Source organism: Polypterus senegalus, chromosome 17, assembly GCF_016835505.1.
Source record: "Polypterus senegalus isolate Bchr_013 chromosome 17, ASM1683550v1, whole genome shotgun sequence".
NCBI classification, from domain to species: Eukaryota; Metazoa; Chordata; class Cladistia; order Polypteriformes; family Polypteridae; genus Polypterus; species Polypterus senegalus.
The window spans coordinates 40127161-40146506 of NC_053170.1; the positions used below are offsets into that span (position 1 = coordinate 40127161).

Sequence of the window (19346 nt, forward strand, 5' to 3'; positions counted from 1 at the left end):
TTTTACAGTTTTTTCCTCTCTCCTGTCAATATTTGTAGACATTTTGAAAATCTTTGAACTTTAAGAGCTGTAACCCCATTTTTGGGTCTAGGCAGGCTTGAAATAATGTTGTTGAGTTTGGGCCCAGGCTAATGATGTTATATTTCAGCCAGGGTTCTACTACTGGCTAGGGTTCGAATTCCTTTTTTATGTCTTATTCATTTTTGATTCTTTTGTCTATGTCAATATTGCTACTTTTGTTATGTATTTGTATTATTCTGTATTTTTTACTAGTTTTGTGTATTATTTAATTTCTATATCTCTCTGCTTATTCTATTATGTTTCTTGTATTTTGCTGGTGGCTCGCCAAGAGACAGGTGTCACATGTTCATCCCCATCAAGAGACTGCCCACAACCCTATAAAGAATCAGAATCACTTTATTGCTAGCATGTGAAATATACCAGAAATTACTTTGGTTAGGTGAAAAAACATGGAATACAAGACATTACCATCTCAAGACAACACAATTTCAACCCACCATTAATCTGACATTGTGTAATCAACTATACAAATACAACAGTTTCTTGAACGAAAATATTTACAAACTTCAATAATACCCTTCCCGTGACCCTGTAGTTGGGATATAGCGGTTTGGATAATGGATGGATGGAATAATACCCTCAAAGAAATAGAAAAACTATACAAAATAATATGGATGTCAGTACAAGCTGAGTAAATGTGAGGCATTTATGTATAGACAAACAGCACAGTTACCAGTTATATGTTGTAAAAACAGTCAGGAGTAACCCTATGTAAGTTTATTTAGTAACTAAATAATCTGAGGAAAGAAGCTGCGGAAATGGCATGCAGTTCAGGTCGCAATAGACCTGTACCTCCTCTTTGATGGCAGTTTAATGAACGGATGGCCACATGGGTGGTGGAATCAGCTCTCTTTTTTGCTCTGGCGATGAACAGATCTTTTAATGTTGGAGATAACAGCCAATGATTTCCTCAGCTGAACAAATCACCTGCTGCAACTGACTCTTAGAAAAAGAGGAGACAGAAGGAAACCATGATCATAATACTCTCAATGATGGATAAGTAAATATTTAACAGTTTACGCCTTGATAAGCCAAGCTTCTTCAGCTGGCAAAGGAAGAACAATCTCTGCCTGGCTTTTTTGATGAAGGAAGTGCTGGGAAAACAAACAGTCCCTTGTGGTGCATTGTATGTGCTGGCATTGGTGAGTTTGAAAGACTTTTGATTATTGAATTTTTTATTGTGGAGTTATTGGATTTTGACATCTTGCTCTATTTTTAGATCTCTCTTGGAGTTTATGATTTTTTGGGACTTGTTTGCAACTAGAATGCTCATTTCCGGTCACTTCTTCCAGGCTTTTTTGTGTTCCTTAAAGCTTTGATTGTTGCAGAGCATTTTTGGAAAATACATTTTTTATTTACTTTTCTGTGTGAAGTTTCTTTGTTTGCACTTATTTGCTTCAAGCTGAAGGTTGATTGATCCTTACACTTGTGGGGCTTTTTACTACAGTTTTTATGACTGTCTACTTAGAGGAACTTTTAAGTTCATGACAGCCTGGTGAGAGGGCTATTCTAGGAGTTCATGCATATAAAGAAGACAGGTCTGGCCTTTTGCTAACTTTTGGAGGTCTGCATCTATGTTTGAAAGGAAGAATCACAATATGTATAAAATCCTTCTTGATAGGCCAAGCTCCAGTGTGAGGTAAATTTAGTCACATTACTCAACATGGTAAAAGACAACCCCATCTGAACATACATGTAGACTTTTTAACACAGATTACAGACACAATCTGTAATACCCCATTACAAATTTATAACATTAACATGATTAGTGTCCGTAAGAAGCATGAAAAAATGTGAACCATCTGCAAAAGTTGCAATAACATCACAGGACCTCTATTTAAAAGCTGTACACATATCTTTCATTGGCTAAGAAAATGTTTCTTCAGTATGACAAGAGGATCAATTCTATTTCTTGTCCAGAAGAAAATCATTTGACATCCAGGAGTTATGCAGAACATGGCCCTTTTTGACCTTAGCCTAGTCTTTATGTTCTTAAAACTTGTTTGGCAAGGAATATATGTGAATTGTATAGGCTGTAATTCAATTAGGAAGAATATGTTTCTTAAGGAATGAGAATATTTTAGTTTAAATAATATTTCTCTATACATTAGTGCTAATTTATATATTTATTTTGATTTGAGTTGCAACTACAAATGTTATAAAGTGGATTAACTGGGTGTAAGAAAAATAAATAACTGATTCATGTTATCACAAAATAGGTTCTGATGTCAAACAAAATGGTAAGAGCTTCGCATATAAGCTTATTTTGCTTAAGCACGTTTTAAGTTTTGTAACGGGTTGCCGTTTTTGCCCTTGGCTGTCAGAGAGAAAACAGTAGTGCAGGACAAGGGCTAGACCTAGACCAGTGCTCAAAAACATGTAACATGTAATGGTTAATCATATCCTCAACATGCCAATGTAGGCACCATTAGAGGACAGTATGCTTTGTATGTATGCTGGATGTCTCTTTGACTTGATTGTACTGGCAGCACAAAATAATGAAGGGTGAGGCCACCTAAAGAGTCCTCAAAACAAACCTCTGCACAATGCAAGCCTGACCCCAGAAAACAAAATGATTAAGACCTGACTAGATCTCAGAAAGGAGGTCAGAGTTTTAAATTCAAAATTGTAGCAAAAAAGAGTCTCACCAGGAGGAGAACTATTAAAACTCCGGCTGTAGCAAAAACAAGTCTGTAAGTAATCTTTATAAAATTGGAGGTATAGTAACTACACAGCAAAAGGAGATGCCAAAGGCAATCCAAAGCAAGCAATATTCCAAAACCACAATCCATAAGAGAATCTAAAATTCAGAGCAAAAAAGCTTCTCCTTCTTCTTCTGTTGGCTGCTCCCATTAGGGGTTGCCACAGTAGATCAACTTTTTCCATATGGGCATGCGGACAGCAAAAAAGCTAATAATCAGAATTTAAAAAATGGAACAAAATACTTAAAATAGCCATCAAACATTAGCAGTCCCTTAACAGTGACAAATTGGTGGCTCTGCCTTTTGTCTTATGCAAGACACATATACAGTAGATGCTAAATAACAGCCAAATAAAATATACATAACAGATAATTAAAAAAAATAATAAATAAATGAAGCAATATTATAAAAAATAATGGAAAACAATGAATTAAAAACAAGAAGATATAAAGAAGTACTTTAAGCATTAGCCATATCACCCAGAAAGGCAATAGGCAAAGGTGCACGCACAAATGAGAGAGATATCTGCACCTAGGTTGGAGCATGTAATGATCAAGGAAAAGAGCAAGTTAGAGAGTCTGAGATAGAGTCAAATCAAGGAGGACAACACTGTTGAGTTTCCAGATATTTTGAGAATACAGTATATGCCTGGAGAGCTACCTTGCAGACATTGCAGGACTAATTCTTCTATTCCTTTCTCAACTCTCTTTCAAAAAGCTTAATCTAACGTCCAATTTTTTCAACAGAGAACCTACTTTGGTCCTGCCTGAAAAGTGTAAATCAGGTCCTTCAATGAAATTCCCATCAGAATACATGTCTGTAAGTATTAACCAAATGCTATAAACACTTTGAATCTGACCGTTGAAATTTCTGACAAGTAATAGCCACACTTTTGTGACTGTGTGATATTTTTTTAAGTAATGTATTGTGTTTCTTTTGAGTGTTAACTTTTGACAACACTTAATGAGTGACATTTTAGACTTAAGGTGTCTGACTTGTGCACATTCTCATTCTAAACTGTTGTGAGAGATGGCCGGCAGTTTATCCCAGCCAGCACCCCCAAGCCACTAGATGGAGTACTCCCTGCAACATGGAGGTGCCCTGAATTCTCGCAGGGCATCATGGACAATGGAGTTCAGCTTCACAGCCCTGCTGGATACCGTGGGGGCCGCTGCAGGGAGACACAATTGTTTCTATTACAGCCCGGAAGTACTCCCTAGTCATGGGGACGGAAGAAATTAAGTACTTCCAGGCTGAAGAAAAATAAGAGTTTTCATTTGACCCGGAAGTGCTGTGGAATCACATGGACTGAGGGACAGAAGCACTTCCTGGTCAAGGACTATAAAAAGCATGATGGGAAACCCAGCAGACTAAGCCGGAGTTGGGAGGAAGTGTGATGGAGCCGCTGGAAGTGGAGGATTTGATTTATTGTTATTATTGATTATTGTATTGAATATTGGAGAACTGTGGAGTGTGCGGTGCTTTGTGCACTTTATTTAAGAAAAATAATTAAATATTATTCTTGGTGCTTTTATACGTGTGTCCTTGACGTCTGTCTGGTCGGTTCAACAGAGCAACAGCGACCCCTAGCGTCACACTATTTAAACAGATACAACAGCAAGCAAGTGGCACCTGGTATTGTTAATCAAAAACAACATGACTATTAAAGGTTTTATGGGTCATTATTATCACATCTACAGACTACAGTACAGTGAAATTATTACTTGCATGTGCTGCTTACAAATAATGGCTTAGATCTATGTTGAAAGCAATGGTGATTAGCAGTTTTCAATGTTCAAACTATCTTAGAACCATTTCCAATTTTTTAACCACCCCGCTCCAGGCCACAGCTTAGCTCATACTAACACGGATAAATTTACAATTGCCCTTTTCGCTTTTTTGTCCACACTAGCATTTTCAGCTTGTTTTCTAAAAGTTTGTTATCCACATCGAAACAACAAAAACACATTAATTTTCTCTATTGGGCATGCGTGTCTTAAGAGCCAAGTGCAAGACTTGTATATGGAGCAAACCCAAAGTAGATCAAAATGCTGAAAGAACGAGGAAAAAAGAAAATGACCTTCTCTGAGTGCACAGATAATTAAGTACAACTGCCTTTAAAGGATACTAGCCAGTAGAAGGTTGCTAATGCCTTTGAAAATATAGACTAGGAGTCTTGCTAAAAAAATACTGAGAAACATTCATGGTACAGTGCCCATCAGCTGATGCAGAGAAGTTAGGAAAGGACAATCCTGACAGTAAAGATGTGATCATAAAGGAAATTACCAAGACAAAATGCCTAATCAAATGGTAATCATAAGTCAGCATTTTGTAAAACCCTGTACACGTGCCAGGGCTGACCACTCTTCCAGAACTTACGTCACTGCTCTTCATGATCCTTTTGTCTTTTTATTTGTCTGATTGTTTTATGTGTATAGAACATGTATTTGTATTTCCAATCATATTAACTGTGATTGTAGTCTTTCCGACCAGCTCAGAATGTGATCTGTGTCATTCATTTGCATGTGGTATTTTTTTGTGACCCAAATTCCATCCGGTGTGCATGGATATGTTTTGCTTTAGCTATAATATGGCCCATGTCAAGACAGCTGCTTTCACTTGACTTTACGTGCAAATGTAATTTACACAGTTAATGCTGGATTTCAGTCCAGTGGCATTCCTTATCCCCTGCAATGTCCATTAAAAGAAAGGCTGACAAAGAGGAAAGGCAGCCTTAAGAAGGACACAAGGCAGAATATACGATTGCGACAAGCAGAGAGGTACCTGAAAAATATGGTGGCAGTTTGTCTGATATATTTTGGTCCACACTAGGTATATAAAGTGATTTTTTTGGGTATGAATAAAACTGAATTGACACCCCTACATTAAAGCCAGTTTTTTGGATTTGTATTCATTATTTAATAATTGCTCACATTAGGAAAATAAATGCTTAGGCAAATAACCAAGTCACAAACATATTATCAGGTACTGCTCCTTTTTTGGCCAGAAATAGCATTAACACAGCATAGATACGCAGATTTACAATTGCGTAAAACAATACATTTTTATTTCAAAAATCATTTCTACATTAAATAGCACTGACTTTATATTAGCCCAGTCTTTTCTCTCCAATACTCCACCTCAAATAACAATGTATAATTTTTTTTTTTCAATATTTCTCAAAATATTTCCAATGAAAACACCAAAAAAGTAAAGCATTTCAGGGTCAATAAAGCCCAAATATTCTATAAACAGAAATGGCAGAACTTACTCATCTGCATTTTAATACAAATGTGGATTTTTGGAAAGTAGAATAAACATAACTTGATGGCAGTGTGCTGCAGTTCTTTAAAGCGCCAGAGATTACCAAATATTCTCAAGGGGCTTTGTTGTAGACTAATGGAATTGTGGAGCCACTTTGTAGGCAAATGTAAAATAGGCCACCAGTACATTAGAACAAAAAAATGTGCAACTGAAATTTTGTGACAAAAAAGTAATATCATTATATGGAGCCTACAATTTTTACTAAAAAAACTACTTAAAATAAAATAAGCACCTGCTTGTTCAGTTGTTATACTTGTATTTTCTTTATTATGTTTATAAATGGAAACATTTCCTTGGTATCCAGGAAAAGTTTTCTCAAATGTGTTTAGTTGGCATTTTATTCAAAACATTTCAGAAAGAACTTGAAAAAAAGCATATACAGTATTTCTTGGCAAGTCTTCTTACCATATGTTGCTAACACCTCAAAATAACATATGCTTTGTAGCCAGTACCTGGCCATTGAGGATTTCATTAGAATTACATTTTTAATTGTGCTACATGTGTAACTGCTTCAACTGATAAGGACACCTGCCAAGGTTATCCTTACAATTGGCAGTACTGTGCCTTCAGGATATGTTTTAATGTTAATATAACTTTGAAGCGCATACATATATAGTTGTCATTTAAAGGGATTTTATTTTTCTCTTTTTAACCTGAAAAATGACTTCTAAGATAAAAGACAGCATAATATGGATCAGTCTGGCAAAATCAGAAAAACAAGATCTTAAGTGGAAGAAAGTGCTTGCATATCTGTTGACCTTGAGGGCAGACATAGTGCGTTTTGCAGGAAACCTGTTTAACTAGTAAGAATCATTGTGGGGTGGTCAAGTTTTTTTAATCCAAATATGGCATGGCGGCCAGAGCAGTAAGACTCTGGATTCACAAAGCAATTCCATTTTATTTTAGAAAAATAGCATACAATACAGTCATGGCCAAAATTATCGGCACCCCTGGAATTTTCCCAGAAAATGCACCATTTCTCCCAGAAAATTGTTGCAATTACAAATGTTTTGGTATACACATGTTTATTTCCTTTATGTGCATTGGAACAACACAAAAAACAGAGAAAAAAAGTCAAATCTGACATCATTTCACACAGAACTCCAAAAATGGGCCGAACAAAATTATTGGCACCTTTTGAAAATTGTGGGTAAATCTTTTTATTTCAAGCATATGATGCTCGTTTAAACTCACCTGTGGCGAGAAAAAGGTGCTGGCAATATAGTAATCACACCTGAAGCCAGTTAAAATGGAGAAAAGTTGACTCAACCTTTCTGTTGTGTGTTTGAGTGTACCACACTAAGCACGGATAACAGAAAGAAGGGCAGAGAATTGTCTGAGGACAATCTCAAGGCTACAAGTCCATCTCCAGAGATCTTCATGTTCCTTTGTCCACTGTGCGCAACATAGTCAAGAAGTTCACAACACATGGCACTGTAGCTAATCTCCCTGGACGTGGATGGAAGAGAAAAATTGATAAAAGACTGCAACGAAGGATAGTCCGAATGATGGATAAACAGCCCAATCAACTTCAAAACATAATCAAGCTGTTCTACAGACTCAGGGTGCAACAGTGTCAGCTTGAACTATCCTTCAACATCTGAACGAAATGAAACGCTATGGCAGGAGAGCCAGGTGGACTCCACTGCTGACACAGAAATATAAAAAAGCCAGACTGGAGTTTGCCAAAATGTACTTGAGGAAGCCAAAATCCTTATGGGTGAACGTCTTGTGGACAGATGAGACCAAGGTAGAGCTTTTTGGTAAAGCTCATCATTCTACTGTTTACAGAAGACAGAATGAGGCCTATGAAGAAAAGAACAACACAGCACCTACAGTCAAACATGATGGAGGTTCTAAGATGTTTTGGGGATGTTTTGCTGCCTTTGGCACTGGGTGCCTTGACTGTGTGCAAGGCATCATGAAATCTGAAGACTAACAAAAGATAATGGGGCGCAATGTAGGGCCCAGTATCAGAAAGCTGGGTCTACGCCAGAGGTCATGGGTGTTCCCGCAGGACAATGACCCCAAACATACCTCTAAAAGCTTGAGAGTTCTGAAGTGGCCAGCAATGAGTCCGGATCTAAATCCGAATGATCACTGGAGAGATCTCAAAAGTGCTGTTGGGAGAAGGTGCCCTTCAAATCTGAGAGACCTTGAGCAGTTTGCAAAAGAAGAGTGGTCGGAAATTCCAGTTGAGAGGTGTAACAAGCTTGGTGATGGTTATAGGAAGCGCTTGATTTCAGTTATTTTTTTCCAAAGGGCGTGCAATCAAATATTTGCACTTATTTGCTTCAAGCTGAAGGCTGATTGATCCTTACACTTGTGGGGCTTTTTACTACAGTTTTTTATGACTGTGTACTTAGGAACTCTTACGTTCATGACAGCCTGGTGAGAGGGCTATTCTAGGAGTTCATACATGTAAAGAAGGCAGGTCTGGCCTTTTGCTAATTTTTGGAGGTCTGCATCTATGTTTGAAATGAAGAATCACATATCTATCTATATCAAAATATAGATAGATACTTTATTAATCCCAAGGGGAAATTCACATAATCCAGCAGCAGCATACTGATACAAAAAACAATATTAAATTAAAGAGTCATAAAAATGCATGTAAAAGCAGACAATAACTTTGAATAATGTTAACGTTTAACCCCCCAGGGTGGAACTGAAGAGTCACATAGTGTGGGGGAGGAACGATCTCCTCAGTCTGTCAGTGGAGCAGGACAGTGACAGCAGTCTGTCGCTGAAGCTGCTCCTCTCTGGAGATGGATGCAGTGGATTCTCCATGATTGACAGGAGCCTGCTCGGTGCCCGTCGCTCTGCCACAGATGTTAAACTGTTCAGCTTCATTCCTACAATAGAGCCTGCTTTCCTCACAAGTTTGTCCAGGTGTGAGGCGTCCTTCTTCTTTATGCTGCCTCCCCAGCACACCACCGCATAGATGGGGGCATTCGCCACAACCATATGGTAGAACATCTGCAGCATCTTATTGCAGGTGTTGAAGGACACCAGCCTTCTAAGGAAGTATAGTCGGCTCTGACCTTTCTTACACAGAGCATCAGTATTGGCAGTCCAGTCCAATTTATCATCCAGCTGCACTCCCAGGTATTTATAGGTCTGTACCCTCTGCACACAGTCTCCTCTGATGATCACAGGGTCCATGAGGGGCCTGGGCCTCCTAAAATCCACCACCAGTTCCTTGGTCTTGCTGGTGTTCAGGTGTAAGTGGTTTGAGTCGCACCATTTAACAAAGTCTTTGATTAGCTTCCTATACTCCTCCTCCTGCCCACTGCAGATGCAGCCCACAATAGCAGTGTCATCAGCGAACTTTTGCACGTAGTAGGACTCCGAATCGTATTAGAAGTCTGATGTATATAGGCTGAACAGGACCGGAGAAAGTACAGTGTATGTACATGTGTATACTGAAACATTTGTAATTGTAACAATATTCTGGGAGAAATGGTAGCTTTGGACCATGAGGGGTTGTAGATTATGGTGGTGGTTAATATGAACCTAAATTGACTCTGTCCAATATATGAGCACCAAATATGAAAAATAAAGGCAAAGATGCTTATATTTATTTCCAATATGAGCTCTGATAAGCTCATAATGGCTGTAGATTTTACCTGTGCATTACATCTAGATCTTTGTAGGTTTTCACCAACTGAAATCAGAATATGTCAAACAGTAGCAATGACTTGACAGTTGATTAAGGATTATAACTTCCATGAGCCATGGAGATTTGTATTCCAACATCTGAAGCAATATTCTTTCTTCTTGACAGTACTTGTGAGATAACTAATTTTTGGATAATCTCTTACTACCTTCTTTTGGCTGATGGAGCAGAACTTTTCTTTCATTGTTTAAGTCGACTTTTACAAATGACACTTTATTCCTTTCTATGCTAAAACAGGCTTTTATGTTAAAACAGCTTGTTACTTGGCTACTGAAAATTCTATCTTAATTGTTAACGCTCTTTTGATTGCTAAAGAATTACTTCCATCCATCCATCCATTTTCCAACCCGCTGAATCCAAACACAGGGTCAAGGGGGTCTGCTGGAGCCAATCCCAACCAACACACGGCGTAAGGCAAGAACCAATCCCGGGCAGGGTGCCAACCCACTTCAGGGCAGACACACGCACACACCCACACACCAAGCACACACTAGGAACAATTTAGAATCGGCAAGCCACCGAACTTGCATGTTTTTGGACTGTGGGAGGAAACCGGAGTATCTGGAGGAAACCCACGCAGACACGGGGAGAACATGCAAACTCCACGCAGGGAGGACCTGGGAAGCGAACCTGGGTCTCTTTACAGCGAGGCAGCAGTGCTACCACTGCACCACCGTGCCTCCCAAGAATTACTTGAAAATTGTTATAATTAGTTTACGTATGTCACGCACACGCGAGTAGGAGGATGTTGTATGAACCAAGTGAAGGTAATTCTACGCCAGGCCAGGGGGTGGTGGGGTGCACTAAATCATCTCCTGTTATCTCAGCAGACTAGCCAAGGGAAAACCTGTCTGACCCATCATTGATGATGTCACTTTCCGGTTCTGGTGTCTAAGATGTCATCACTTCCGGTTCTGGTGCCTGAGACGATGTCACTTCCGGTTCCAGCGCCTAGGCGGAGGTCACTTACGGTTCCAACGCCAGAGATGACGTCAGAAGATGGTCACTTCCAGTCCCCTTACATCACTTCCGTTCTTCCCACTTAAAACCACCATCTTCTCAAACCTCAAACAGTTCATGTCTGGACTCCAACAAAGACACTTCTATCTTAAAAACCAACCCATTGCAGCCAGGGATAATATATGGGTGGCTGCCCCAAACCTTTTTAAGTGTGTCGCTTCTGCTCTTTTCATATATAAAAAGTATAATAAACTCTGCTGTATTGTAAGTCTAAAGGCCAGGTCACATCTTTGTTTACATAAAGGTAGCAGGTTGGAGACAGCCGGCATAAGTCTCATGAAGCCAGTCACGTAACGTCATGCCCAGTGTGCTTAGTCACAGGGGTAGACTCTGTGAATACCAGAGCTGACAACCAATGGAATTACAATTTATATAATGCAGGAAAGATGAACAAGTGATGTGGATATTTTTGATCTGTCTGATATCTCATGCTTACATATCATGACAAAATGTAAAAAAGAAAAACAAATGGCAGAGAGTGCAGCTGAACTTGCTGTACGTGTTAACCCTTTGTGCAGCACTCTCAGGCAGTACGTTATTGGCTGTCACAAAAAGGTGGAATCATGAGTGTGCTGAAGGTTCCACGAGCAGCCAGTAAATGTGACATGCCCAGTGATTTTCAGTAGTGTATATTGATGCAGTCTGGCGATGAAATCAACAACTGAATTCGGCATGTCTGATAAAACCAACAACTAGAAGTCACATAATGTAACATTGTCTGGGCTACCCATGCTTTTTTAATATGAGATATTAGGTTGCTTAAATCAAATGTATACTACAAAATTGCTACCATGCTGTGCATATGGTTTTAAAAGGTTTTTCTAAGTTATAAAAGCATGCTGCACTGTTGGCTCCTATTTATGATTTCTGAAGTGTAAGCTAAAGCTGTTGATTTTGGAAACATCATTTTCATTTTATGGACCTCAGATGATGCAAAGGGCATTATAAGATCAGTCAAAGAGCTGATCAGTGAAGAAAGAAAAGAAAAGAAGCGAGGATGGGGAACTCAAATGAAGAAAGCACTGAGTTCCTGTTGACACTTCAAGAAATACAAGAAACGAGCTGCCTAGAAAGACTAAACATCTAGCAGTACCGGATCATATGATCTATATTGCCACACTATTTTGTTTTAATTTATGTCACTATCATTTTGAATAATACTTAAAGATTAAAACTTATTAAGCCTGCTTTCCTACTTGCATGTTTGCTGTTTTCTACCGATGGGATTGGGAGACAAATTCCTCTCTCAGCTAGGTCAATCAGAGATGATAGGGAGAGAGAGAGAAGACCCCCAAAAGGAAGGACACAGTAACAGTCATACCTGGGTAAAGTCTGAAGGAACTACTGATAGTAAGTATTGGACCATAATCCTGGATTCAGGGGCATTACAGCTGTGAACTGTTGGTAAGTGGAAGAATAGGTAAATTAAAGTAGTAACAGAGAATTTAAACTTATACTTTGGGCTGACATGTGGATTTAAAAAGATGTTTATATTTTGAATTAAAGTGTTCCCAAAAGCCTTCCCACAACAAAATGTCCTCTCCTGAATCTTACAAATATGACACTAATGTCATCATCCTCTTATTCTGGAATTCAAATCAATATGTCCATAAAGTGCAACTCCCTATTGGCAACCCAATCAATCCATTACTACTGGATGATAATTGTATGAAATTCATTTCTAAACAAAGTGGTGTTTTCTCAGGGACAAACATGTCTCCAGAACTATGTACGTAAACACTCTGGGAAACATTAAAGCCATTTTTAAGGAGACAGGTCATCTCATCTGATGTGTCCTAATTTGTAGACTAGAAAGGCATCAGAGCTGAGATTTCTATACTTGATCAAGAATACACAATATTACTGAATATTTTACAAAGTCGATACAACAATCAGAATGTAGTGATTTGGCTACAAGTGAAACAAAGCTCCATATTATTATAGTGTAATTATGAAAGAGGACAGTCCAAATGGGCAAAAGTGTTAAATAAGAGCCAGGAGACAAAGAGCCAAGGATTTAGGAGCAAAAGCATTGAAAAAGACAAACAAAGGTCTGAGCCAAAGGGTTCTGATTAAATTAAAGATCATTTCTCTAACTATAATAAATCTGCACACTATCATTGATTATTTGAATAATCCATAAGCTTGGGTGCTGAATATTGTGCTCCATCACCTTCTACTGTATAATGGTGGAGCATTTCCATCAAAACACATACCCACGCCATGTATTGGCTATGAGCATCATTCCCAATTGTGCGATTTCTTATTGTGTTGCACACTTAGCTGTGCCCTCAGTAAAAAATAAAAAACAAAAACGCATTGTCACTCTATATACTGTATAGGGGGTTATCATTGTTTTGGTAAATAAAAAGGTGGTCTTTTATTGTAATTCAAAGCTATTGTGTCAGCACATGACATTGTTTTTATTGAAATTGTTACATTAAAGATGTGATTCCCCCAAATATTGTTACCAAATAACGCACTGACAATAAGGCATCCCCAGAGAAGAATTTCAGACTAAGATATTGTGAGACAATGATAACAAACACAATGGCTCTAATAAACTGTCACTCTTTACCATTTACCCCACTCCTTGTTTCCAGTACTGAGTGACTACACAGTATACGCTCTTAACCACATTTATTTTACTAGCCTGTTAATTTATGAAAAAAGCTAACACAAATATTTACTTTTCTAATTTTTTTGTTTCCTGTGCTTTGCACAAAGCTGTCTAAGAAAGAGAAAGCAGGCAGCACATTCTTCCTTCTGAGCTAAACTACAACAAAAGGATTGACACATGGCCTATTGCAGAAAAGAATCTGTCTTAACTCATCGTCTAATTAACCTGATAGCACTCTTGCCTACGTCTTCTGAATTACTCACTTGGGAAAGATCTTCCTGGACCTTACAAATGGAATGAATATACTCTAATCACGTTTAAAATTAGCTTACCAATTTAACAAGCAGTACTTTGGCCATTTTGTGCGAGCCAATATTTTTATAATATTTTTTTAACGAGTCCCAATCTCGTCCTTTTGCGTTAGCAGACGGAAACATGTAGACTGCAATTAAAATTACATTAGAGGGCAATTTAATCTGAAGGGCAAGCAATATTAAGAGCAAAATCTGATAAAAAGGCAAAATGCAAGGATACACCAATATTAGCGCATCTTTGTTTCTATCACTTGAATGCAGCTAGACTTTATTCATATAAATTCCAGAACTTATTTTGTTTAAAATTTGCTTTCATTATATTAATTATAACACTATCTAAATTCTATGCTTGTGAGAAGAAATCATTTACTGTACACAAAATGTCATGCTGTCATGTGAGTTTCACATTTATTCCAACATAATTGCATCGACCTGTGTTAAATATTGGGCTAAAACCCACTGGCATATTTCAAAATCATTTATCTTCAGAAGAGTAAAATACTCAAATGATGTAATTGCTAATTTTGTTTGAGTATCTGATATCAAAATAAAATGACCCAGAAAATGTTCTGTTTTGAAATTCCATCATGGTTGTATGCATAAGACAGCAAGTCTTTGGCTGTGTGTATTTTGGCAATAAACATTCAAAATAAGACCCATTCTTTGCTAACCTAGCCCAAATTGAAGCACGGCAAAATCTAACTTTCAATTACAAATGATGCTTTGTAAGAGAAGCACACAAGTGAGAACAAGAAAAGTAAAAATCCAACATAACCAAACAAGTGCAGACAAAAAAATATGCCTATAAGCTGCTCTACTCTCCCTGAATAAGCAGGAGTTGGTCCCTAACTCTCTAGTGGGCTGCACACCTTCCTCCTCCATGCCCAAAACTACCATTTCTCAATTAGCAAATTACTGTTCCACACACTTCTGTTTTGATAATGTACAGCTTAGTATTTTTACTCCTTTTTGGAGGCATATGTCCAAATTCTTATTAACAGTTTTGGGGTACTGAATCCAAATAAGAGAATCATTTTCTGTTTCATTTTTGTTTTAACATTGTTCAAATTTATTTGTGTCATTTTCCGTTTCAATAGATCCATAAAAAAAACACCCTCTCCTGAATCTTACAAATATGACGCTAATATCATCATCCACTTATTTTAGAATTCAAATCAATATGTCTTATGGCAACCATTGGCATCTCAATCTATTACTACTGGATGATAAATTTATGAAATTCATTTCTAAACAAGGTGGTGTTTTCTCAGGGACAAACATGTCTCCAGAACTATGTAAGGGAAAAACTAAAGCCATTTTTAAGGAGACAGATCATCTCATTTGATATATCCTAAGTTGCAGACTAGAAAGGTATCAGAGCTGAGATTTTTATACTTGATCAAGAATACGCAAGATTATCGAATGTTTTTGAAAAAAGTCGGTACAAGAATCAGAATTTGAAATAAAGCTCCATATTATTACAGTCTGATTGTGAAAAAGGACAGTCCAAATGGGCACAAGTATTAAACAAGAACCAGGAGACAAGGATTTAGGAAAAAGAGCATTAAAAAAGACAAGCAAAGGTCTGAGCCGTAGGGTTCTGATTGATTTAAAGATCAATTTCTCTAACTATAATAAATGTGCATACTATCACTGATTATTTGAACAATCCATAAGCTTGGGTGCTGAATATTGTTCTCCATCACCTTCTACTATATAATGGTGGAGCAATAACATCATAAGCCATACCTGCACCATGTACTGGCTTTGGGCATCATTCTTAGTTTTTAGAATGCTCTTCAGGTGACTAGCTGATGATATTTTCAATTGTTAATTAAACAAACAGGGTTGTGTGTGTTGGTTTTATTACTGATAAATAAGTATTCTAATTTCTCTTTGTTCAATGCAATATCATTTTTAGGAGCATTGCCATTTGATGATCATGTTGTTAGTGTCACTGTGGTAATCATGTTGCAGATTTTTACACATGATGTCAGCAGTGCATATTGCATAACAGCCATGAAGTTCACTTCTTCTTTATCTGAATTTAATTGCTAATCCCCAATATGGTTTTCTACATTCGTTTTCCTGCTATTTGAGTCTTTGTTCATATTTTGACTGACGTCTAGGGTTTTGTTTGGGTTTGACAATGTTTGGTTTGCTTTTCTCATTTAGGAACTTAGCATGTTTCTTGACTCACAGTTTGCCTTTTTGATATTGGTTCAAATTATTTCAGATATTTTAAGCAGAACATCAAAAACCAATCTCTGTCCATGCTTCTTGACTTCTAATTTTTCATACTGTGAGCGTCTGGCAGGGATATAAAGGCTAAATCTTTCATGTTCAGACTTTTTGTTTTAGATTTTTTTATAAATTCTCCTTGACCATTAAAATCTATTTTTTTTTACCTTGTTTTAGGGGTTTTGGTGGTCATGGAATCTCGTGGTCACATTTATTTTGGTGTTTGATACATTTTTGACAATGTTGAAAATAAGTATAGTATTCCTGTGACAACATTTTGTTTGATTAATGGGTTGTTGCCATTTTAAGTATTATTTGTGGATAGTTTATATTATTTTGCTGAACAGTGTCAACGGGGAGTGTGCAGTGTTTAACATTTTCAGTTGTGTCACATACTGGTTGTATTTTATTGGATTTAACCTAAACGATCTTTCTGTTCTTCCTTTTTTGTTTTTGAATTCCTGGCTACAGATATTTTTGCCATGATGTTTGAATACAATTTACGATTTATGATTTTGACTCTAGTCACTCGTTCCTTTTCATTCTTTTGTTGTCACATTTTCTGACTATTATCCTTGAAACACATCCTGAGTACTGTGTGCTTAACTATTAGTTTAATCCATTCTGAGTCTAACTCCTCTCAAAGTTGCTGCCACTTTGTTCAACCAGTTCAGCATCTATGAAAGTTCTTTGGAATTCTTGCAAATTACCACCAGAGCCACAAGTTCTTCTAAATTCTCCCAGCCCCTAGTTCAAAAGAAACAGCCAGTCATCCTTGGTCAATTCAATCCAGTCCTGTACTCTACATATAATATGCAGCTGTAGCCAATATGTTCCAAGAAGGAATACCTGGTAGCCACCTACTGAACCAGTCTGTGGAGAAGTATTCCAACAATCTGTCCCACATGACCTTGTCTTCACTTCCTATCTCCCTGAGGCTGTTTACTTACACTATTTTTGAGGCAGAGGTGGGGTGGTGAGGCTCTCAGTTAACATTCAAATCTATACTGCTGAATTTTGTCAGCTGATGACGATGTCAGAGGAAATTACGATGATCTGATGGCAACTGAGGAGATCAGGTTCCAGCATTTCATTGTTTGATTCATATTTTGCGATGCAAACAGTGTCTGACCTTTCATGTATTAATAGTCATTAGCAATTGAGTCACAGATGGTATAGTTTTGGTACATTAATGAATTTTTCAGAACTGTCATGCCAAAGGCACCACTGAAAACCTGCCAATATTTTACTATAAAATAAATTATGATTGTTTCTTAGTAGCAAACTGACAATGTTCTGCTCTGTCTCTATATTATAGCCCTGGGTTCCCTGCCTGTGTTGGAATGTGCTCCTCATGTCTGCATGGGTTTTTCTTTGAGCGTTCCAATTTTTCTCTCACATCCCAAAAATGCGTGTTTTAGGTTAGTTGCAGACTAAGTTTCTCTCTACAAGTGATTGTGACTTAGTGCATGAGTGTGTCCTAGAATACAATGGTGCCCCATATAGGATTGGTTTCAGCTTTTTGAGCAGTACTTCCAGAATAGACTTTGGCCCTTAGACCTTCAACTGGATGATACAGGTTGGAAAATGGTTAGATGGATAGATTTCAGTATTTTTACAATTATACTTTCTGCTTTGGCAAGGTGACCTAATACTGCTGCTTTCCCGTTCCAGAGATTCAAGTTCAATTCCTGGATCCAAGATTGTTTATGTGAAGTTTCCTCTTTACACATCTGAAAGTTCTCCAGGTGTCCCAGTTCTTTCCCATGTAACAATAAAACAACGCTTTATGATTTGGAATTTTCCAAGTATCAGGACTGTTTGTGTATGGGCATATCCTGTTAGACATGAGTGTACTGTGAAGGATTGACTCCTGCCATGTTCCCAGTGGGGGCACTAAGATCCTGGATTAAGAAAATGAATGTATACACTTTTGTTTCCAGTATGTATCAAAAATAATGAACATATGTGAATTGTTGCAAAATGCCTAATAATATTGAAATGTTTGGAATTGTAGGTAGTTCTTCTATCTATTGTTTGACACCCGAATGAAACATGACGTCACTTGCCCGGGTTATTGCATAGCTTCACTTTATACTGTAAGTACAGTATATGGCTGATCAAAACATGACAATAAGACAACATGCAGAGTTTAAATTTCTTGGATGAAATCTGAGCCCGACTTCAATATTATTTGATGGGACCTAAAAGGACCAACATTAGTGTGAGATAAGTGTAAAGCACTTAGAAACTGTAGCATGGAGAATGTCGATCATCCCAGCTGCCGCTAATGGAAGACACCAAAGTAAGAACATCAATGTGTTCATCAGAAACAGAATCAATGTTTGACAATCAAAGAAATCATCTCTATTTATGCATGCAAGGAAAAAGAGTTAAACAAGAGGAGATGGCAAAAGTATTTTTCTTTTGTAAAGAAGGAAAGCATGGTAGATTGTTAACTTTCATTGAGCTGTTAACAAAGTATGCTCATTATATTTACCATGACTGTAGTATATACATGCATTTGTCCATGAAAGAGCATTTTTTCTTAATAAAACTTTTTGCAGCATTTATAAGTGTTAATTGAGCATTAATAAGTTAAGTACACTATAATAATGTGTCTTATAGTAAGGATACCAGTTTTAAGTATTAGCTATATTATTGTATTTTCACTCTCCTAAACCAGACAGAGTTTCCAAATGAGAAATGCAAATTTCTATCAGTACATTTTGAACACTGTTTTCCCAGAAGCTCTTGATGGGCTGAAGCAAAACAGAAGGCAATGTAGGTTTTGGAAAAAGAGATTACAAGTGAAGTTTTGGGATCCACTTGCATGTCTGCTTGGAGTTCTTAAAGGTTAATCTTTTTTTTTACAACTTTAAATCTAAAAAAGTAACATTAGTAATATTTAAAATTAAAGTACTGCTACTGGATAATGGAAATCACAACATACTGATAGCTCAATAAAATAATCCTCATTTGACTCGAATGAGTATAGTGGAAACACATTAAATGTGTGTCTACTTATAGCAATATCAGTCTTATATTATAATGTATTAAATGGGCATTGTCAAATGAATTAAAGTATGTTTGTGCTGTCCAGCCTTGGCATTGTGTAAAAAGGTGTATTTTGGTAAATACTGCTTGTGCTCTGCAGAATCACGGATGCTTGAGCAGCACTGTATCATTCTGATGACACTGCTGGCTAAACATAGTGATTTCAATGAGTTTAGTAAATGTGTACATTGAATTACAAATAGCTACTGTATCATGAAAGATAAAAGTATAAAGATTTTTTTACATAGCTTCATCATTTCAGAGCTAAATTAAAAGGATAAATGCATTCCCTACTTGTGCAATTGTTT

The 19346-nt window shown here is 37.3% G+C and overlaps 1 protein-coding gene across 2 annotated transcripts in view; it reads right to left on the reverse strand.

The window, feature by feature from the left end:
• Positions 1-19346, reverse strand: part of LOC120517403 (glutamate receptor ionotropic, kainate 3) — a 511659-nt gene that overhangs the window by 95689 nt on the left and 396624 nt on the right. The window lies entirely within an intron of this gene.